Source organism: Danio rerio, chromosome 15 (genome assembly GCF_052040795.2).
Source record: "Danio rerio strain M-AB ecotype USA chromosome 15, GRCz13ab, whole genome shotgun sequence".
NCBI classification, from domain to species: domain Eukaryota; kingdom Metazoa; phylum Chordata; class Actinopteri; order Cypriniformes; family Danionidae; genus Danio; species Danio rerio.
This window is the reverse complement of record NC_141035.1, coordinates 19,165,665-19,189,002: the sequence shown is the minus strand read 5'-3', so window position 1 is coordinate 19,189,002 and position 23,338 is coordinate 19,165,665. Positions and strand designations below refer to the sequence as shown.

Genomic DNA, 23,338 nt, shown 5'->3' with positions numbered 1-23,338 from the left:
CATGATGCAACAGCAGCCACAGGACCACCACACACCAGCTATTGGTGAAGTGGAGAGACAGTGATAGAAGGAAGGGGGTGGTGGGGATGATCATAAGGGATGATAGAGGGACACCGGGGTTACACATGCCATAGGATTTTTCCACAGAGAGTCAGGAGCTCGGTTTAACGTCTCATACAAAAGACGGCACCCACTGACAGTGTAGTATCCCCTTCACTTTTACTGGGGCATTAGGACTCACATAGACCACAGGCTGAGCGCCCCCTGCTGGCCTCACTAACACCTCTTCCAACAGCAACCTAGTGTTCCCTAGCAGTCTCCAATCCAGGTACTGGCCAGGCTCAGCCCTGCTTAGCTTCAGTGAGTAACCAGTCTTGGGCTGCAGGGTGACATGGCTGTGGGTTGCAGGGTGGGCTGCAGGGTGACATGGCTGTGACTGTAATGTTATAATGATAACATTACAGTATACAAAAGCAAATTGTTATGAATAAACTGAATAAGCCCCCTAAGATGAAGAAGGCATGAAAGTATGGTTTTTATATTCATGTAGGCTAGAAAATAATATGTTTTGTAATATTTTAATCCTTTATATTTATATACTCTATATATACTTATGATATCCTATATATATATGTGTAGGGAATATGTTATAACTCTTCCTTTCCTCCGGGGAGAGCTGTGTGTTGTGTTAGGGAGATGGGCTGCAGTTTAGCCTCAGTTGTGTTTCCCTGTGGGAAAGATGTTGCAGTGTCATTTCTGCTGTGCAAGTGACAAAATGAAGAGAGGAGTCCATTAAAGGGAAAGCTGCTCTGTTTGGCTCAACCACGGTCTTGGTGTCCTTCTTATTCATCCTATTACACATACACAACGCAGAGACATTTTGGGGAAGCACACCAACGAAGAGGGTTACATCTTTGGTGCCATGACCCGGATCCTTGGATTTCACGTCAATTAAAGTAGGCTTTTTCCTTAAAAAAAAAAAAAAAGACAATTGATCTGAATTTCTGAGTTTTTTGTTTTTCCTATCTTTTTTTCCCACTGTTTCTCTGATAAGTAGACTAATATGTGAATTTACTGATGTAACATGTTTAAATTGATGTGTTTTTGAAAGTGTATCATTTATTGTGTGCACTGACAAGTTTTTGGGTGTATCTGAATTTAAATTGAACTAGGTTTATTTTGTTGAAAAAAAAATTGCTAATTTTTTTGTTTCTGTTTATTATTGTACATTTTTTCTCTAACAATAGAAAGTTTGCAAAGAAACCATAACACACACACACACACACACACAAAAACATAGTCAATTTTAATTGCATGCACCACACATAGTACTGCACATAGAGTGTTGCGTAGGCAGAGTCGAGAAGTGAAATATAATAATGCAAGGACACTATGATTCCACGCCTCATCGACCACCCACCTGTTCCCAAGAATCATTTAGGCAGCCTTTCCACGTCACTCCATGGTTGCCCATAAGACAGGAAAAAATTAAATTGCATGACATGAGCACTACAGTTGATATGAGTAATGTGGGTGAATCTCACTTAGATGAAAGCCCCCTACAGTCTGTCAGGCCAAAATCAACACAGCTAGCGACACACAGAGAGATTGTGACTCCCCCAGTAGTAAGCTGGCTAAAGCCAGGCACCCACACTAATGCATCTGTGCAAGTATCAGCTCATGACCAAGCCCCAGATAACCATGTCTATCCAACAAGCAACCATATTTTGCCTATTGCCACACACCCACATGTTTCATGCCAAACTTCCATGCATGACAGTGTCACACCTGTTCAGGCTTCACCAGACATGGCGATTGGAATGCAAGCTGATATGCATACTTCACCAAATATCCCATACTCAACCCCAGCAACAGTCATTTTGCCTCACACAAACCTAACCGGCCATCCACAACCCATCCAGGCTCCTCATTCCTCGTATTATGGTGTTCCAAATACCATGTACTCATCACAGTCTGACTCAGTACTGCCCCCTGCACCGCCTGTCTTTTCTGGAATAATGTTTCCTCGCAAATTGGACCCTATTCAAGCACACCAAGCTCCTCATGATCAGAAGCTGACTTTGCATTCAATCTATGCTGTTGCTTCATCTTCTTCCACTCCTGTGACAATGCCTGCATACCCTGCATCACGTATATATGCACAACAACCCAGTGTAGTGCAACAGCTTCAGACTGCACCTTCACATATCTCATATCAACAAGGCACCAACCAACATGCCTCTGTAATGACCACGTCACCACCTAGTTTTACACAAACATATCAGGTATGAAATGTTCAAGTGTTCAGTGGTGGTCTTGAATGCAAGATACTAATTGAAGACTGGATACGGGATATGCAGTATCTCCTTGAAGCAGGAGGAATGCCACCAAATTTATGCTTTGCAACGCTAGTGAGACATTTAAATGGTGAAGCCAGGAGGTTAGTCCTAAATCTCCCTCCCTCTGAGCAAACCACCAGAAGAGCTTTTGTTGAACTGCGAGCTGAGTATAGTAATATGCAGACATCTCTTGACCCATTAGCTGATTTCTATGAAAGATGTCAGCGCTCTGGCAAAACAGCTCGTTCCTATGCCATTGCCCTGGAGGCCACTTTACGTTCAGTAGAGGAAACACAGTATGGAGGACAAACATTTCCAGATCGGGATGGAAAGCTAACTCGTCAGTTCATGAGAAGATTGAGTGATGAAGAAGTTTATTATAGGCTAGCACCAATAAAACCTCAGCTCTTAAGTTTTCGTGAACTGCAAGCAGAGTTACGTAACCCTGCTCGGGAGACGAAAAAGTTCCAGTCCAAAAGGGCATATACCCAGGCTCAGTTTATGGCAGCTAGTAGTAACAGGAGTGGAGAATCCACAGGAACGGAAAAGCGAAATAAACAGAACAATGATCTGACTGAACTTACGGCCTTGGTAAAAAATTTGTTGATCAGTCAAGAAGATCAAGTCAATCGGCTGACACAGCTAGAAGCCAGATTTGCTGCATCACCACGAATGATATTTCCGCAGACCCAGAGGCCTCAAGGGAGCAGTGATACTCCAGCAAGGAGCGTTGTATGCTATCGCTGTAACAAACCAGGACACATTGCACGTCTGTGTCGGACAATAATGACTGATGAGGTCAGCCAAGCTGAAAATCAAACAGAGAAAAGCCAAGATTTAAATGCGTAAGGCCTGTGGTCATCGGGGTGACCACAGGCATTCAACAGAGTCCCCAGCAACATAAGGCGAGAATGTCCAAACTAGCTAAAACTCCGCTGGTAGGTCCTTGTAATGAAGGGGTGGTTGAGTTGAAGTAGATGGGGAGGTGTGTAAGGCTCTAATTGATTCCGGCTCTCAAGTAACTACAATTACAGGTGAGTTTTGGGGCAGACACCCAATCTTATGTACTAAGAAAGTGCAGCCATCAGAAATCCCAATTGAATGTGCCGCTGGTCAACCCGTACCTTATGTTGGGGTACTCTGTATCAACCTGAAGTTTTTGGGAAGAGCTTATGTAAATGTTCCTGCTTTTGTTGTCCCTGTAAAAGAGTACCGATCCAGTGTTCCATTGCTCATTGGGACTAATGTCATACGGGCTTTCAGAAATGATCTCCAAGCAACATATGGTAGCAAGTACCTGGCCAATATGAAGCAGACTAATCCTGAGTGGCACTCAGCACTGGTGTCCATAGGTAAAAGTGAACCTTGTGGGATTAATGGCAAAGTGGGTCAAGTACAGTATGCTGGTGATGCAATACAAATACCAGCAGGAAGAGAGCTGGATGTTGTGGGCAGAGTAATGGGTGGTCCAAAGAGGACACAATACACTGTTTTGGTGGAGAGCCAATGTTTGAAAAAAGTACCAGAAGGTATTGTCATTGCCAGACTGCTAGCTAATGTGAAAAAGGGTTATGTACCTATTCGTCTCTTGAATCTTTCGGAAAAAGTTGTGACTGTGGAGCCAAGGACCCTGCTGGCAGATGCTTTCTTGGTCAATGAGGTATTTGAAGAGGGGGATGAGGGCAAAATACTAGGCCAGAAACAGATCATGAATCGGAATCTGTGTGAAAAAAACTCAGTGACTGCAACTTGTCAAAGTCAACAACAGGTTACCAGTGCCAAAAACGAGTTTGATATGTCATGTGGAGTTGACCTTAGTGCCATCACAGTGGAAGGGCAGGAGCAGTTGGATTTACTGCAGGATTTATTGAGGAAAAATTCTGATGTCTTTTCCAAACATTCCATGGATTATGGTCATACTACTACTGTGCAACACGAGATTCCTCTGGTAGACCCAAAGCCATTTCGCCTCCCTTATCGGAAGATACCTCCCTCACAGTACCAGGAAGTTCGGAAAGCCATATCGCAGATGGAAGAGGCTAGATTTATACGCCCAAGCAAAAGCCCTTATGCATCCCCTATTGTTGTGGTATCAAAAAAGGATGGTTCCATGAGGATTTGTGTGGACTACAGAAAGCTGAATTCTTGTAGCACCAGAGACGCTTTTCCTTTACCAAGAATAGAGGACGCATTAGAAGCATTGGGTCAAGCAAGTTACTTCTCGGCTCTGAATCTTACATCTGGGTATTGGCAAGTGGAGGTGGCCGAACATGATAAGTATAAACTGCTTTCAGCACACCAATGGGGTTGTACGAGGCTAATAGGATGCCGTTTGGTCTACAAAATGCTCCCTCAACGTTCCAAAGATTGATGACTTGCTGCTTTGGTGACTTAAACTTTGAGAGCCTCCTGATCTACCTTGATGACATAATTATCTTCTCTAGAACATTCAATGAGCACCTTGAAAGATTGAAGGAAGTGTTCAACCGCCTCTGCAAACATGGGTTAAAACTAAACCCTACAAAGTGTTGTCTGCTGAGGAAAGAGGTTCAGTACCTTGGCCATGTAGTGTCATCGGAGGGTATACGGACTGATTCTGAGAAGATAAGTAAAGTCAGGGATTGGAAGCGGCCGTCAACTGCAAAGGAAGTGCTAAGGTTTCCTGGCACTGGCAGCTCCCTTGTATGCTCTGACATCTGGAGACCCTAAGTGCAGGAAAAAAGAGGGGTAAAGACATTAAAAGAGAAGCTGACTACTGCTCCTATTTTGGGCTACCCCAACTACAGTTTACCATTTTTGTTGCAAACTGATGCTTCCAGGGGTTTTGTGACATTAAAAGAGAAGCTGACTACTGCTCCCATTTTGGGCTACCCCAACTACAGTTTACCATTTTTGTTGCAAACTGATGCTTCCAGGGATGGTCTTGGGGCTGTCCTTGCCCAAATTCAAGATGATGCAGAGCGAGTGATTGCTTATGGGAGCCGGGGCTTGAGTCCACCAGAAACCCGCTACCCAGCGCACAAGTTAGAGTTCTTGGCTCTGAAGTGGGCTGTAACTAACAAATTTTATGATCATCTCTATGGACATACATTCTCTGTTTTGACTGATAACAACCCACTCAGATATGTGATGAGCACAGCCAAATTGGATGCCACAGGCCAACGTTGAGTGTCACAGCTTGCCATATTTGACTTTGACTTCCAGTATAGGCAAGGAAAGTGTAACTCTAATGCCGATGCACTGTCAAGAATGTCTAGCCAAGAATTCGCAAAAGCCCTCCAGTCCTGTCCTCAACAGATCCTTCCTCAGGGGAATAAAGAAAATAGTAGCACTGGCCAAGGGGAGCTGGAAGCAGGTGATGGTGCGGAAGATAAGGTCTAGTCCTGTATTTTAAAACACTGAATTGTAAGTCACGGCGAGGGAAGAGGTTGGAGGAAGGAAAACAAACACGGCCTCTTCTAAAAGAGTGGAGGAAGTTAGTGGTCAGAGATGGAATTCTGTACAGACAAGTTCAAGGTGGCCAGGGAAGGACTATTGATCAGTTGGTCTTGCCAGAAAAAAATGCGAGAGGTGGCTAGGACAAGTCTTCATGATGATGCTGGTCATTTAGGTTTTGAGCGCACCCTGATTTTGTTCCGTGAGTGATTTTATTGCCCAAAAATGCAATGTGATGTGAAGTCCTGGTGTGAGCAGTGTGAAAGATGTTGTTTAAGGAAGACTCCAACTGCTGGAAAGCGAGCTCCGTTGGTAAGCATTCACACTAATGCACCTATGGAACTTCTATGCATTGATTTCCTGGTCCTGGAAAAGTCTAGGGGAGGATTTGAGATCCCCACAAAAGATCAGAAGGCTGTCACAGTGGCAAAGGTGCTGTGGAAGATCTTTTTCTGTCGATTTGGTTTCCCAGCAAGACTCCATGCAGACCAGGGGCGCAATTTTGAGAGTGCAGTGGTAAAGGAACTGTGCAAGCTGATTGGAGTCACAAAGACTCATACCACCCCTTACCACCCACAGAGGAATGGGACTACGGAGAGGTTCAACAGAACTCTCATGAATATGTTGGGAACTCTTGATCCTGAGAATAAACCTCAGTGGCATGAATATGTTGATGCAATGACTCTTGCTTACAACTGTGCTCAACATGATTCAACAGGTTTCTCCCCATACTTATTGATGTATGGCAGACATCCCAGACTCGCAGTTAATCTTGTTTTTGGGTTGTCTACCACCAAAGGGCAATGTGAGTCCAGTGACTATGTCCAAAATCTGCGTGAGAGCTTGACTTTTGCATATGATCAGGCAGATAAGATGTCAAGGCATGCTAAGGATCTACAGAAGAAGCACTATGATAAAAAAGTGAAGGATTACGTGTTCGAAACTGGTGACAGAGTGATGGTCAAAGTATGTCATGTAGAAGGGAAGCAGAAGCTGGCTGATAGGTGGGAGCCCCATCCTTATGTTGTGGTAAAGAAACAGCCAGGAATTCCAGTGTATGTTGTTCAATCAGAAGATGGTGACAAGGAAAGAGTGGTCCACCGCAATCTTCTAACTCAGTGCATGTTCTTTCCAGTTGAAAAGACCTACCAAGATCAAGTAGAGTCTGAAAGTGAAGGACAGAATGAAGTGGAGTCAACTGACGATGTTTCGGATGAGGATAAGGTGGATTTGTAGAAAATAGACAAAAGAGTGGATGGTTCTGTAAACTTGTCTTCAAGCAAGGAACCTGTGGACATTGTAGAAGAAGGAGAAGAGACTGTGAGTATTTTGCAGGAAACAATAAGTGAAATGGAAAGTGGACACGAAAAGCATACACTGTTGGAAGTTCTGGAATTCAGAAAGCCAGAACGGAGATATCCTGAGCGGAAAAGACGCCCTCCAAACAGACTCTCTTTGGAGCTGCGAGTCTTCACAAGAGAAAGTGACAATGAAAAGATTGAAAGAGGAAGGAAAGTGTGGGAAAAGGCTAAAGCGAAGAAGGAGTAGATGTGCCTTAGCAACACTACATATAGACATGCACACAATACACACTCACTGAAAAGAACTTCTTAATGTGTTTATTTGACTTTATTTTACAATTTTTGGAGGGGTGAATTGAATTATGACTGTGACGCCATCAATCAAAGAGGGGGTGGGTGTAGGGAATATGTTATAACTCTTCCTTTCCTCCGGGGGGAGCTGTGTGTTGTGTTAGGGAGATGGGCTGCAGTTTGGCCTCAGTTGTGTTTCCCTGTGGGAAAGATGTTGCAGTGTCATTTCTGCTGTGCAAGTGACAAAATGAAGAGAGGAGTCCATTAAAGGGAAAGCTACTCTGTTTGGCTCAACCAGGGTCTTGGTGTCCTTCTTATTCATCCTTTTACACATACACAACGCAGAGACATTTTGGGGAAGCACACCAACGAAGAGGGTTACATATATATATATACTTAATATTTTAATTCTTTTTCATTTGTAAAGATATTTGCGTATTGCTCTACATCTTATGTGTATTAAGCAGTGTGTAAGCGAGGCGCACAACTAACACACTCTGCGCTGGACAATAGACCGGCTTTGTTCTGGTCTATTGAAAATCTATTACAGTTTCTCAAAATAGCAACACGCAAGCAATACACCTCAACTCGCCTCCCTTCTTAGACCAGAACGCCTATGGGCGCACATATGAGCGCAAACGCATTTACTATTTAAACAGTGTGGCGCAAAACGTCAAAATGGTTTCTGTATTTGTCTCTCAAAACATTTAAAGAGCCCATATTATACATGAAATAGGGTCATATTTTGGTTGTAATGGTCTCCAACAACAGTCTAATATGCATGCAAGGTCAAAAAACACTTTCATGGTCTTATAATCTGCATTTATTTTTACCTAATTATCCCAGCGACTCTTATATGAATCGTCCAGTAATTCATTTGTTCCCAAACCCCTCCTTAGCGCGAAGCTAATCTGCGCTGATTGGACCGATGACAAGTCTGTTGAGATTGGTTGACACTGACTGCTTTCAGCCAGAGACAAAGCGAAATGCCCAGCAGCTAATCAACAAAATAGATGTAGTCAGAGTGTATACACGCTCGATGGTGTGGAGTTTAGCTGCCAGTGGATGAATTTAAATACAGACGATGGACTTGAAAATACAGACAACTAACTATTTTATTGAGCAAAAACTCCCAAGAACTGGCGAGGAGATCTCCTAGCTTGTCACATTCTGCTCTTTTCACAGACACACACACACACACACACACGTATTGCCTTCGTCCTCGCGCACGCGTCCACACACACACACATTGCCCTCGTTCTCACGCACGCGTCCACACACACACACACACACACACACACGCACGGACGTAACCCTCCCCCAGATGACATTGCGGCGTGCACACACACACACACACACACATAAACCTCATCCGGACGACAACGCGTGCGCATGCACGCACGCACACGCGCACACACACACACACACACACAAATTACACTCCTCCACGGGAACGTAAACAAAGCAGCACGCGTCGCGTTGTTAACATGGCTTTGCATGCGATATGAGAATATAGCGAGCTAACCTGAGACAGTATACACGGTTACAAGTAACAAATCACAGCTAAATACATTTGCAAGCTAGAGTAAACGAGGCAACAACTTTAATCACACGTACTTACACCTGAGAAATGGAGGAAGAAACCGATCCATATCCAGTCTTTACTGATCCTTCCTTTAACAAACGAAGTATTCTTTGTAGCATGTAGTTTCCAGAAGTTTCCAACTGCTTGAAGCTGGGCTTATGCTGAGGTTTCATCTTTGGGTAGAGCCTCAATAATATCCATCTGCAGTTTGACTTCAATCGACCGGCATGTTTGTATTTGTGTGTGTTTGAGTGTCAGAGGGCGGGGTCGCAGGTTTCAAATCTCCCGAGTTTGCGCGTACATGTGAATAACTTGGTTTCGTTAGTAAGTCATGGCGAAACACCTAATGTGTTTCTTGGTGTGACTCTGGAGTCAGATCTGAGTTTCAACAGTCATGTCAAAGCAGTTAGTAAATCAGCATACTATCATCTCAAAAACATAGCAAGAATCAGATGCTTTGTTTCCAGTGAAGACTTAGAGAAACTTGTTCATGCTTTTATCAGCAGCAGGGTGGATTACTGTAATGGACTCCTCACTGGCCTTCCCAAAAAGACAGTCAGACACTTGCAGCTCATCCAGAATGCTGCAGCCAGAATTCTGACCAGAAGCAGGAAATCAGAGCACATCACACCTGTCCTCAGGTCTCTACACTGGCTGCCAGTTACATTCAGAATAGATTTTAAAGTATTATTACTGGTCTATAAATCACTAAATGGCCAAGGACCTCAATACATTACAGATATGCTCACTGAATACAAACCTAACAGATCACTCAGATCTTAAGGATCATATAAACTAGTAGTTCCAAGAGTTCAGTCTAAGCAGGGTGAATCTGCCTTCAGCCACTATGCTCCTCACTGCTGGAATCAGCTTCCAGAAATGATCAGATGTGCTCCAACATTAGGCACATTCAAATCAAGACTGAAAACACATCTGTTTAGCTGTGCCTTTACTGAATGAGCACTGTGCTGCGTCCGACAGATCGCACTATTAGGTTTTTCGTTTTCTTTTTCATTCTTTTATAACCTATTTTAACTCATTTTAATTTGTTTTTATCTGTTTTTAATAATTTTTATTGTCTGCATTTTATGTTCCTAAACTTGTCTTTTTTTTATTCCTGTTTATGTAAAGCACATTGAATTGCCACTGTGTATGAAATGTGCTATATAAATAAACTTGCCTTGCCTTGCCTTGCCTTGCCTTGCCTAATGACTCGGTATCAAGGTGACTCGTTTGAAGCACTATGAGTCGACGCTTTTATAAATGAATCAACAGTTTTAAACACTGTACTCTTACTTTTACTCTTTAAGCCTTAGCTTGATATTTCACTTCACTTAAAGCTGTGTTACACACTACATGGAGGGGCACTTTCATAAACTTATAATATGGGCTCTTTAATGTAAAAAAAAGTATTTTTACTAATTAATTGGTTAACATTTTAATTTAAACAAAAACTCCTGGCTGGCTCGCTCACAGCTTTTTGCGTTGCTGTCAGTCAGTGCACTGCAGTCGCCGTTTGCCCCAGCCGGAGCTGTTCAGTTCTACTCTGGAGTGAATCGAGTTTCTGGGGCCGCCGGCCCAGAGCCTGTGGGGTGCTCCCCTGCTTTTAAAGGCTGCCCCAACTGCTCTCATGTCTTGGTCCCGCACATACCTCAGGACTTCCAGAGGAAACCCGGACAGCCACTCTCCTGGGAAGATGCCAGTGACAGCTTGTAAACCACAATGTTTGCTGTGAGGCTAAGGCGTTCTACTGCAGCACAGATAAACACAAAGTGCCCACCTAAAACAAGATTGCAGTCAAAATGACCATCTCAGACCAGTGTGAGCAATGTTTGTAGTCTCTGTTAAATGTCTGCAAATATGCCACACAGTGCAGATGCTCATATTACTGAAAAGGAAGTTACCTGACTGAGAAAGGTATAAATAGAAATCGGAGCCTGCTCCAAATGGCCTGGTCAGCTCCAAGTGGGTGAGACTTGAGCTCCAAGTGGGCTGTACAAACCTCCTGGAGTTTTTATTCATTTAATGTCTCGTACAAGACACTGCGTCCAACCTATTATATTTGAATGTCAAACCTACCCCAATGCGAAACCCAACCTCACAGTATGCTGCTGTGTTTTATTAACCTCCAAACCTACCACAACTCTAAACCCAACCTCACAGTAACAAACCTCCATGAGGTTCTCATTTATGCAATGTCTTGTACATGGCACACAATACAACCTATTGCATATTTTATTATTATCACACCTACCCCAGCCCTTGGCGCCAACCTCACAGTAACCTGCTGCGTTTTATTCAGTTTTACACCTACCCCAGGCCTAAACACAACCTCAGAGTAACCAGTTTTTTATTTATTATTATTTTTTTTTATTACTGTCTACTACAGCCACATCAATCGCAAAGCTAGCCTACTTGTGGCATAAGTGCCTACCACTTAGTGGTCACCCAGCCAACTTGCAGTGTAATCTCCTCCACTTGTAGGTCTCTGAGCTGCAGCAACACCTAAATGCTCTGACACAAAGGCATAAAAGAAACCATGGCTTTTAACCTCCTCTTGGAGAGGTGAGAGTCTCCAGCCCTGGATCGCAGGTCTTCTATGGAGGGACTGTCGGGAATCCTGTTAGAGCATCCCATCCACACAACCTCTTGCCATAAAAACAAAGCAGAATGTGTGGTGAAGGAACTCCGGAATGACAGAGCCTTGTCCTTACTTCATGCAATGGGCTAGCAAGGTGCTGAACAGAGTGCCGGTGGCACAAAGGATAACGCTTATGACTACGGATCTGAAGATTTCAGGTTACGGAAACCAGGAAGCTGTGTATGAGAGAGTGCGTAAGTGTATGAGTGGCACTTGTGCAAGCGGAGCAGGGAAGTGCGAGCGATCAGAAAGAACTGGAGTGTGGGCCAAGACTGGGCCTCATGAGTGGCAGTTCCCATATGGTCTAGCGGTCAGGATTCCTGGTTTTCACCCAGGCGGCCCGGTTTCGACTCCCGGTTTGGGAAGGCTTGAGCGCTTTTGCTTCTGTCCTTTTCGGCCAGCAGCCGGACTGCAGCGACCCTATAGTGTGAGGTTGTGGAGCTCCCTCGTCAGCCTTCGATAGCTCAGTTGGTAGAGCGGAGGACTGTAGGTGGGATGTTGGCAATCCTTGGGTCGCTGGTTCGACTCCGGCTCGAAGGACGACTTTTGCGCTCAGAGCCGCTTTCTTCCCTTTGCGAAGACTGCATGCGCACCACAGCTCGAAGTTCACCATGGAAATGAAAAGAAAGTTCCCTGACCGGGAATCGAACCCGGGCCGCGGCGGTGAGAGCGCCGAATCCTAACCACTAGACCACCAGGGAAGGCTGGCAAAACTTGCCCTAGCCAGGTCTGCTGCAGCTCCTCAGACAAAAATTACGCCTGTAACCTCCTCCTGGAAAGGGAAAAAGTCTCAGAGCCTGGATCACAGTTCTTCCAGGGAGGGACTGTCTCATGCTCTGTGTAAGTGCATCCTATCGACACCACAACTTGCCATGATAACAAAGCACAGCATGCGTTGATGGAACTCCATGCTGACAGAGCTGTGTCCTCTTTCGAGCAACAGGCGCACTACAGACAGAGACTGGGCCAGTGGCGCAATGGATAACGCGTCTGACTACGGATCAGAAGATTCTAGGTTCGACTCCTGGCTGGCTCGCTCAGAGCTTTTTGCGTTGCTGTCAGTCAGTGCACTGCAGTCGCCGTTTGCCCCAGCCGGAGCTGTTCAGTTCTACTCTGGAGTGAATCGAGTTTCTGAAGCCGCCGGCCCAGAGCCTGTGGGGTGCTCCCCTGCTTTTAAAGGCTGCCCCAACTGCTCTCATGTCTTGGTCCCGCACATACCTCAGGACTTCCAGAGGAAACCAGGACAGCCACTCTCCTGGGAAGATGCCAGTGACAGCTTGTAAACCACAATGTTTGCTGTGAGGCTAAGGCGTTCTACTGCAGCACAGATAAACGTAGGAAAATCAGACAAGATTCAAAAACAAAGTGCCCACCTAAAACAAGATTGCAGTCAAAATGACCATCTCAGACCAGTGTGAGCAATGTTTGTAGTCTCTGTTAAATGTCTGCAAATATGCCACACAGTGCAGATGCTCATATTACTGAAAAGGAAGTTACCTGACTGAGAAAGGTATAAATAGAAATCGGAGCCTGCTCCAAATGGCCTGGTCAGCTCCAAGTGGGTGAGACTTGAGCTCCAAGTGGGCTGTACAAACCTCCTGGAGTTTTCATTCGTTTAATGTCTCGTACAAGACACTGCGTCCAACCTATTATATTTGAATGTCAAACCTACCCCAATGCGAAACCCAACCTCACAGTATGCTGCTGTGTTTTATTAACCTCCAAACCTACCACAACTCTAAACCCAACCTCACAGTAACAAACCTCCATGAGGTTCTCATTTATGCAATGTCTTGTACATGGCACAGAATACAACCTATTGCATATTTTATTATTATCACACCTACCCCAGCCCTTGGCGCCAACCTCACAGTAACCTGCTGCGTTTTATTCAGTTTTACACCTACCCCAAGCCTAAACACAACCTCAGAGTAACCAGTTTTTTATTTATTATTATTTTTTTTTATTACTGTCTACTACAGCCACATCAATCGCAAAGCTAGCCTACTTGTGGCATAAGTGCCTACCACTTAGTGGTCACCCAGCCAACTTGCAGTGTAATCTCCTCCACTTGTAGGTCTCTGAGCTGCAGCAACACCTAAATGCTCTGACACAAAGGCATAAAAGAAACCATGGCTTTTAACCTCCTCTTGGAGAGGTGAGAGTCTCCAGCCCTGGATCGCAGGTCTTCTATGGAGGGACTGTCGGGAATCCTGTTAGAGCATCCCATCCACACAACCTCTTGCCATAAAAACAAAGCAGAATGTGTGGTGAAGGAACTCCGGAATGACAGAGCCTTGTCCTTACTTCATGCAATGGGCTAGCAAGGTGCTGAACAGAGTGCCGGTGGCACAAAGGATAACGCTTATGACTACGGATCTGAAGATTTCAGGTTACGGAAACCAGGAAGCTGTGTATGAGAGAGTGCGTAAGTGTATGAGTGGCACTTGTGCAAGCGGAGCAGGGAAGTGCGAGCGATCAGAAAGAACTGGAGTGTGGGCCAAGACTGGGCCTCATGAGTGGCAGTTCCCATATGGTCTAGCGGTCAGGATTCCTGGTTTTCACCCAGGCGGCCCGGGTTCAACTCCCGGTTTGGGAAGGCTTGAGCGCTTTTGCTTCTGTCCTTTTCGGCCAGCAGCCGGACTGCAGCGACCCTATAGTGTGAGGTTGTGGAGCTCCCTCGTCAGCCTTCGATAGCTCAGTTGGTAGAGCGGAGGACTGTAGGTGGGAAGTTGGCAATCCTTAGGTCGCTGGTTCGACTCCGGCTCGAAGGATGACTTTTGCGCTCAGAGCCGCTTTCTTCCCTTTGCGAAGACTGCATGCGCACCACAGCTCGAAGTTCACCATGGAAATGAAAAGAAAGTTCCCTGACCGGGAATCGAACCCGGGCCGCGGCGGTGAGAGCGCCGAATCCTAACCACTAGACCACCAGGGAAGGCTGGCAAAACTTGCCCTAGCCAGGTGTGCTGCAGCTCCTCAGACAAAAATTACGCCTGTAACCTCCTCCTGGAAAGGGAAAAAGTCTCAGAGCCTGGATCACAGTTCTTCCAGGGAGGGACTGTCTCATGCTCTGTGTAAGTGCATCCTATCGACACCACAACTTGCCATGATAACAAAGCACAGCATGCGTTGATGGAACTCCATGCTGACAGAGCTGTGTCCTCTTTCGAGCAACAGGCGCACTACAGACAGAGACTGGGCCAGTGGCGCAATGGATAACGCGTCTGACTACTGTGGAAATATAAATTTCTAGCATCTAATTCCAAATGAACAATACTCTACGTATAACTGAAAAGTTATTTTCTTTGGTTTTTTTTAATTAAATCATTGCATGGACGTGCCATATAGGAGGGACATTTAACCTTGCCTTGCTGACTACAGACTTCATTTGTATGCTAAAGTGATGTAATTAATGGTTTCACAGCATGGCTGTATCTATTGTATTCCCTGTCTCCAGAACATCATTTGCAAATTGTTGTAATGATGTACTTATCTATTGATGAGATCAGCATGGCACCCAGACTTCATTTGCAACCATGGCACCCAGACTTCATTTGCATGCTTTGTTTTACTGTCCCCCATGACTGACCCCACCTACATGCTGTAAGATGTATAAAATGTATTATGTTTTGCTGTGGAGTTGAGAGTTTGCTTTCGATGACGCCACAGCCACGCTGAGTTTCCTCTTATTAAAAAGGATTCTGCTTTGAAGACAACCGAAAGATTCTCCCTGGTTTTTTGTGGGCTCTTAGAAGTTTACAACAGTTTTGGTGCCGTGACCCGGATAGAGACTGAAATCATCCACTTCTCAACAATTTGCAACAAAAGACTGAAATCCACCTGAAATTCAACTTGAACCTTCAAGATCAAGGAAACTTCACTTCAGACGGAATCTTCAGCTCAACTGCAATTTGAAGTCACTATCAGACCACTTCAGACTGAACCTTTTCAGTTCAACCACGATTTGGTGAGTTTCACTCTATAAAAAGAACCGCAAAACCAGCACATCTAGTTACCCTCTGCGCCGTCAGAGAAGAGTTAACAAACAGCTGTGGGTTTAGTTAGCTAAGTTATCCTCTAAATTTTATTTTAGAGAGGAATAAGTAATCCTCTGCATTGCCAGAGAAGTTTAGCATTTTTCTGCTAAAATCTGTATCCTTTGTTTTAGGCAGGGAAGTTTAGCCTTTCGTGCTAAAATCTGTAACCTCTGTTTTGACGCAGGGAAGATTAACCATACGTGTTAATATTTTGTTTTGTCTGTGTTTAGCCTTTCGTGCTAAAATCTGTTATCCTCTGTAAAGCAGGGAAGATTAACCTTACGGGTTAATATTTTTGTTTTGTTGTAAGTCTGTTATCCTCTGTAAAGCAGAGAAGATTAACCTTACGGGTTAATATTTTTGTTTTGTTGTAAGTTTGTTATCCTCTGTAAAGCAGAGAAGATTAACCTTACGTGTTAATATTTTTTGTTTTGTTGTAAGTCTGCTATCCTCTGTAAAGCAGAGAAGATTAACCTTACGTGTTAATATTTTTGTTTTGTTGTAAGTCTGCTATCCTCTGTAAAGCAGAGAAGATTAACCTTACGTGTTAATATTTTTGTTTTGTTGTAAGTCTGCTATCCTCTGTAAAGCAGAGAAGATTAACCTTACGTGTTAATATTTGTTTTGTTTTTGTTTTAGTGTGAAGTACTATCAGTTTTTTTTTCCTCTGCATTGCCAGGGAAGGTTGACTTTGTTAACATACAGTTTTTTTGTATCAGAAAAGTTTAGTGTTTTGTTTTTGTAGTAATTGAGAAACTCACAAAAATGTTTAAGAAGAACGCTAGATTGATCCCCACAAATGAAAAAGGTGGTCTTGCAACTCCGTTGTGGTCAGATAAGGAATTTAAATCATTGTTAGGAGTACAGATGGACCTAATAGTCACTGAGAAAGTTAGAAGAGAGCTAACTCAGAAATATGAGATCCATCCAGACAAGACTTGGTCTGTAGATGAATGTAAAAAAGTACTAGGTGCCAGTATCCGTAAAAACAATGTAAAAGGCATTATCTGCTGTCACAGAGAATTTGCTTTATCCTTAGCCACACAACAAGCTAAGCGCAACTCAGACCTAGAGGAACAGAACAAACAGCTCCGTGCTAGAGTAGCATCTCTGACAAAGAAACTGAACCGCAACAAAGCTTCAGAGAAAGCTGATGTAGAAGAAATCAGTGAGTCTGATAATGTTTATCCAGACTTACAAACTTTCTTTGAAACAGATGTACCTGTAGAGTCAGTGAATGTTTGTGGGGCGAAAAGGAAATCGCAGAGAATTGAGGAAATTGAAAGTGTTTCTCCCAATGCTTCTGTTGTCCAAGTTCAATCAGTTACCAAAGCCTTAGGGCCTAAAGACATTGAAAGACTGTCTCAGGGTTTACCTTCAGCCCGCATAAATTTTTCTGAGTTTAGGAGAGCACTAATCAGCAAAATGCGTCTTTATGACATGTCGTTGACAGAAGTTACACAGCTATTGTCTCAAATTCTAACAGAATCTGAATTCAACAGTTTTGAATCTGCTGTTTCTGATCTGCAACATGCCAGTAAAGATGATTTGAGAGAGGGTGTTCTGAAAACTCTTAAAAATATTATGGGGCCCAAAATAGATTGGTCTAGAGTGACTAGCTGTGCTCAAAAGAAAGATGAGTCTGTGAATGAATTCACTGAGAGGTTTTGTCAAACAGCCATAGCTTACAGTGGAATTGTTGACAACTCTGAAAGTGTTTTACATGAAAAAGGACCACTAGTTCGTATTTGGTCTGATGGCCTTGTAACAGAGTACAGGAAAGCATTACCTTTTCTAGATCTTACATGGTTTGACAATACCATCAGAAGTAATCTAGGCAAGTTAGCTGCATGGGAAAAAGATGCTGATGTCAAAGCAACAGTGAGAATAGCAGCAACTACATTTAGTTCAAAAAACCTAGACAATAGGTGGCCTAAAAGAGAAGGCAAATGCAACTACTGTGGGAAATTAAGACACTGGGAGAAAGAGTGTAGGAAAAAGATGCAGGATAGTAAAAGACATGCTATGCATAATTCTGCTCCCTCTCAGCCTGCCTACAACCCTGAAGTAGTTCAGCCATTGTCTACAGCAGCTTTAGGACAGCTTGCTCAGGCTCTTCTAAAGGCACAACAAGAACAGGAAAAAAACTAATTGTTGGGGCTGTGAGTAGCTACCTTTCCCCTGTAATCCATCACAATGACAAAAGACTGTTTGTGAAAGGTAGCATACAAGATAAAGAGATTGATTTTTTGCTTGATACAGGTGCAGAAATTACAGTAATTCCTATGCAATTGGCTAAAGATTTTAACATTCCGTACAACAAAACCAAACTTTCCTTAACAGGTGTAATAGGTGAAGATTCAATTTTGTTTGAAACCCCACCCATAGAGGTTCAATTTGGCCCAAAAACTCTGACAACAAAATTGCTATGTGCTCCATTAAATACAGGTGCAATTCTAGGCATGGATATACTAAGACAATTACATCTAACTTTAGACATGTCTTCAGAATCAGCTAGCATAAAAATGTCTTCAGTACAAGTTTCTACTGATAATGCAATCGCTCCTGAGTATGCTTTCCTACAGAATCATCCAATCTGGGCAAAAGAAAAGGATGAGTGTGGACTTTTGACAGGTGTAGAACCAGTCAAATTGACAGGAACTCCACCTCCAGTTACCAAACAATATCCTATAAGTAAGGAAGCAATACAGGGAGTGAAACCTATTATAGAAAAATTACTGAAGCAAGGAGTGATAGTTAAAACCAACAGTGCCTGTAACTCACCCGTTTGGCCTATAAAGAAAGCTAATGGAACATGGAGACTCACCATAGACTACAGAGTAGCCAATAAACATATTGATAAAATCACCCCATTAGTAGCAGATCCGTCTACAATTTGTAATGGTCTACCATTAGATTGTAAAATTTTTACAATAATTGATATGTCTAATGGATTCTTTTCTGTACCCTTGCACTCTGACAGCCAAGCATGGTTAGCTTTCACAGTTGACTATGAACAATACAAGTGGACACGGTTACCACAGGGATTTCAAAATTCCCCAACCATTTATCATCAAGCTGTCAGACGTGATTTGTGTGACCCAGAATGTCCAGTCAAAAAGTCTACCATGATTCAGTATGTCGATGATATTTTGATTGCCTCGACAGATCACGAGGTACATAAAACTGAATTGGCATCATTGTTAGACTATTTGCACAAAAAAGGACATAAATGCAGCTTTCACAAAGCTCAAATTGCTAAAAACCAAGTTACCTTTCTGGGTCAAACAATTGGTACAGGAAATAGATCCATTACACAGGATCGAGCAGCTTCAGTCAAAATAATACCTCCACCTACCACCATTAAAGCACTCAGATCATTCTTAGGAACAGCAGGTTACTGTCGACCTTGGATTGAAAATTATGCCTCAATGGCCCAGCCACTTTATGACATCTTGAAAGGTCAGTTTAAGGATTCTAATACTGTTTGTATGGAAGAAACTCAGCTTAACGCTTTCAATAATTTGAAGACCGCACTATGTCAAGCACCAGCATTGGAATTGCGCAATCAGATAGGCCTTTTGTGCTTTATGTTCATGAACACTCAGGCTTTATGACAGCATGTTTAATGCAAGATCATGGGGGCAGTTTACGCCCAATCCATTACTATTCTGGTAAACTTGACATAGTTGCTCAAGGTATGGGTCCATGTCTTAGAGCAGTACAGGCAGTTCATCTAGCTCTTCAGGCTTCAGCAGTAATGGTGCTAGGTCAGACTGTAAACGTAAGATGCCCTCACGCAGTGTCTGCACTAATGAATCAAGCAAAAGTCACTTCTGTCACCTCCTCTCGTTGGGGAAATTGGTTAACGACCCTCACAGCCCCGAATGTTGTTTTACAGCGTGCACCAATCACAAACCCATCCTCATGTTTGATGTCTGCATTGACTGAAGTTGTGTTAGAGGATGAGGGAGAAATGACTTATGATTGTGTAACGCTTACTTATACACCTACAAGTGAAGTAGCAGAAACGCCCATAGAAAATGCAGAATGGGAATTGTTCGTTGATGGTTCAGCACAAATCATTGATGGTAACAGAAGAGCAGGTTATGCGGTAACTTCCACCACTGAAGTAATAGCTACAGGCCGTCTTCCAGATCACTTTTCAGCTCAAGCTGCAGAACTAGTAGCTTTAACTAGAGCATGCACGCTAGCGTCAGGATCAGTTACAAATATCTACACTGATTCCAGATATGCTTTTGGGGTAATTCATGATTTTGGTGTCATTTGGCAAAGCAGACAGTTTTTAACTTCTGCCGGATCCCCCATTAAGCATGCTGGATTAGTGAAAGACCTGATGTTTGCTATGAAACTTCCTAAGAAATTGGCGGTGATTAAAGTGAAAGCACATCTCACAGCCAATACAATGGAAGCTAAAGGTAATGCTCTTGCTGATGTAGCTGCTAAACAGGCTTGTCATTATGCTAATGTACAAGTATGTTCAGGTAGTACAGCACAGAAAGCAATTCTACCTCCTGAATCAATCATTGATCTGTACAAAGATGTTCCTTTATATGAAGCATGGACTTGGTTAGACAAAGGAGCCACAGTGGATTCATCTGGCTGCTGGACTAAAGAGGGAAAATATGTCGCTCCCGAATCACTGTTGCCATACTTGGCTCAACAAATACACAATTTGGGTCACAGTGGTCCAGCAACCATGAATCACAGGTTCTCAAATCAATGGTGGAATCCAAAATTTAGAAACATAGCCACTGAGACAGTGAAAAGATGTGTTACATGCCAGAAAAACAATGACATGCCAGCAGCAACTACAGCAGCAACACATACCCCAGCTCCACCGGGGCCATTTCGTCATCTGCAGGTCGATTACATATCATTACCTCCCTGTAAAGGAAAAACTGATGTTTTGATAGTAATTGATAAGTTCTCGAGATGGGTTGAAGCTTATCCAACAGGACGTGCTACAGCTGCACATACTGCTAAATGTCTAATCACTGATTTCATTCCCAGATGGGGGTTACCAGATTCCATTGACTCAGATCAGGGTACACACTTCACAGGACAGGTAGTCAAGGAAGTGTCTAAAATGCTGAAGATTAAGTGGAATCTTCACTGCCCCTACAGGCCACAAGCATCAGGACAGGTTGAACGAGCTAATAGGACAATTAAAACCAGGCTAAGCAAAATGCATCAGGAAGGAGTTTCATGGGTTGAAGCACTTCCAGTGGTACTATGTAGTATGAGAGCATCACCTAACAGATCAGTAGGACTGAGCCCTCATGAGATTATTACTGGACGCCCAATGCAGATGCCAGGTGTAATTGATCTTAGAAATGCTGATGTGCACATCGTCTCAGATGCCCTGATAGCTTACTGTGAAAACCTTACCAAGTCTGTACAGAATGCCAGAGAGAGAGTTGAGTCGTGTTGGCAGAATCCACCGGAAGGTGGACACACAATCATCCCAGGTCAGTGGGTCATGATAAAATCATTCAGAAACAAGCCATTAGAGCCTAAGTGGCTTGGACCACATCAAGTGATGTTGATTACAGCAGCTGCAGTGTTGTGTCAGGGAAGAAAAACTTGGACACATGTCTCACATTGCAAAGTTGTTCCACCACCTACAGGGATAGGATAGGACACACAGAACAGTGGGGTACCCAGGGAAGAACTGATCCTTTAGGGATTGGGGGCCACCCCTGGGCGAAGACATCCCAATAGAATATCCCCCATTTATTAGTCCATCCTAACCTTACTGTTCTTTAGGTGTCATTGGAATTAAGAAATAGGGAAAGAAGGAACAACTATAGCAGAATTAGAATGAACAGAGGATACAAAACTAGTGTTTTATTTTTACCTTTTTTTATTTTTTACCTTTTTTTCTTTTATTTATTTATTTTTATTTTTTCCTTTTTTTGCAACAAATACTGTTTCGTTGCTTTTGTTTCCTTCTTATTCTGTGCAGATACAACTTGTTGTCCTGAGACCCATAGACACCAACCTTCTCACCTACAAGTCCAGTCACAACCTTCAAGAGGCCACTGCTAAACCAACCATCACAGAAGAAAACACAACGCAGAGAACCACACACAGGAACTTCAGTCATCCATCAATATGATCAAGATTGCCGTACTAGTGATCATCATTAACATCGCACAAGCCATCGACTCACGAAACAACATATTCTTAGAGCTGATGAATATGTCAAGAAATGCCTTGTTTGCTGGAAAGAACATCTGCATGCCACACCCACCTTCAGTAGGAGCAGGAATCTCCTGGGTGGCACAACCCGTGTCCAACTGTGACACGTGTACGTTCTACCAGCTATCAGAGAAAATACACACGCCACACCAAGCTCTCTACATCTGCATAACTCCGCTCCCACCACAAAGGAAGAAGATGGCTGCATTCCAGGACTCACTTGTGCACAAACATGGTGGTCAAGAACTCTTGGAGCAATAATTCCTTCTTATGGTGTGATGCAAGCCCTTGATCAATTTAGAAGCTTATCAAATTCTGTTCAGAAACTGGCCAATGATACAGCTTTTGCCCTGGGTAATATCACAAACACTCTTGCTTCACACAAGATAATGATCTTACAGAACAGAGTGGCGTTGGATTACATTCTAGCAAAGCAAGGGGGAGCTTGCACCATCATAGGCCCAGAGTGTTGCACCGGATTAATGGATCCAACCAAGAACTTGAACAAAATCCAACAAGACATACTTGATCTTTCAGTAAAATTGCACCGGATGACTGAAGACAATTCTTCATGGTTTGGAAACCTGTTAGGAAAACCCTGGCTGTGGATCAAGGAAATAGCTATTCTTCTATTGCTTTTCCTACTGTTGTACTATCTATGCATCCACAGTATCAAATGTTTTACACAACATTTGACCCACGCCCATGACGAAGAAATGACAGTTCCAACCAGAACAGAATATTATCTATAAGAAATCCATGGACTTTAACGGCATGTTTGTTCCTGTGTCAACATGTCATTTGTAAATATAGACAGTAAAAACTGAGCAAGTAGTATGCGCCTGTAACCATAATACGTTACAAGAATGAACTTTTTTTTAGTGTATAAATTTATTTATTGTGAGAGTTTTTTTTTATAACTCTCAAAGGGGGAACTGTGGAAATATAAATTTCTAGCATCTAATTCCAAATGAACAATACTCTACGTATAACTGAAAAGTTATTTTCTTTGGTTTTTTTTAATTAAATCATTGCATGGACGTGCCATATAGGAGGGACATTTAACCTTGCCTTGCTGACTACAGACTTCATTTGTATGCTAAAGTGATGTAATTAATGGTTTCACAGCATGGCTGTATCTATTGTATTCCCTGTCTCCAGAACATCATTTGCAAATTGTTGTAATGATGTACTTATCTATTGATGAGATCAGCATGGCACCCAGACTTCATTTGCAACCATGGCACCCAGACTTCATTTGCATGCTTTGTTTTACTGTCCCCCATGACTGACCCCACCTACATGCTGTAAGATGTATAAAATGTATTATGTTTTGCTGTGGAGTTGAGAGTTTGCTTTCGATGACGCCACAGCCACGCTGAGTTTCCTCTTATTAAAAAGGATTCTGCTTTGAAGACAACCGAAAGATTCTCCCTGGTTTTTTGTGGGCTCTTAGAAGTTTACAACACTACGGATCAGAAGAT

At 43.2% G+C, this 23,338-nt stretch overlaps 1 long non-coding RNA gene and 7 other non-coding genes across 8 annotated transcripts; 5 read left to right on the top strand and 3 right to left on the bottom strand.

The window, feature by feature from the left end:
• The first annotated feature begins 11,885 nt into the window (after positions 1–11,885).
• trnae-uuc (transfer RNA glutamic acid (anticodon UUC)) lies at positions 11,886–11,957 on the top strand. Its single transcript has one exon. It is a non-coding gene; the product is annotated as a tRNA-Glu (tRNA).
• Positions 11,958–12,045: 88 nt separating this feature from the next.
• On the top strand, positions 12,046–12,132 carry trnay-gua (transfer RNA tyrosine (anticodon GUA)). The gene is given in 2 exon segments: positions 12,046–12,082; positions 12,097–12,132. It is a non-coding gene; the product is annotated as a tRNA-Tyr (tRNA).
• Positions 12,133–12,221: 89 nt separating this feature from the next.
• Positions 12,222–12,293, bottom strand: trnae-cuc (transfer RNA glutamic acid (anticodon CUC)). The gene has a single exon. It is a non-coding gene; the product is annotated as a tRNA-Glu (tRNA).
• Positions 12,294–12,555: 262 nt separating this feature from the next.
• On the top strand, positions 12,556–12,628 carry trnar-acg (transfer RNA arginine (anticodon ACG)). Its single transcript has one exon. It is a non-coding gene; the product is annotated as a tRNA-Arg (tRNA).
• Positions 12,629–14,119: 1,491 nt separating this feature from the next.
• Positions 14,120–14,191, top strand: trnae-uuc (transfer RNA glutamic acid (anticodon UUC)). Its single transcript has one exon. It is a non-coding gene; the product is annotated as a tRNA-Glu (tRNA).
• Positions 14,192–14,279: 88 nt separating this feature from the next.
• Positions 14,280–14,366, top strand: trnay-gua (transfer RNA tyrosine (anticodon GUA)). Its single transcript is given in 2 exon segments — positions 14,280–14,316; positions 14,331–14,366. It is a non-coding gene; the product is annotated as a tRNA-Tyr (tRNA).
• An 89-nt stretch (positions 14,367–14,455) lies between these two features.
• Positions 14,456–14,527, bottom strand: trnae-cuc (transfer RNA glutamic acid (anticodon CUC)). The gene has a single exon. It is a non-coding gene; the product is annotated as a tRNA-Glu (tRNA).
• Positions 14,528–15,234: 707 nt separating this feature from the next.
• LOC147840586 (uncharacterized) lies at positions 15,235–23,324 on the bottom strand. The gene is made up of 4 exons (XR_015509209.1): positions 19,500–23,324; positions 16,234–17,881; positions 16,038–16,168; positions 15,235–15,972 (listed from the first exon to the last, which is right to left on the bottom strand). It is a non-coding gene; the product is annotated as an uncharacterized LOC147840586 (long non-coding RNA).
• Positions 23,325–23,338: the final 14 nt, after the last annotated feature.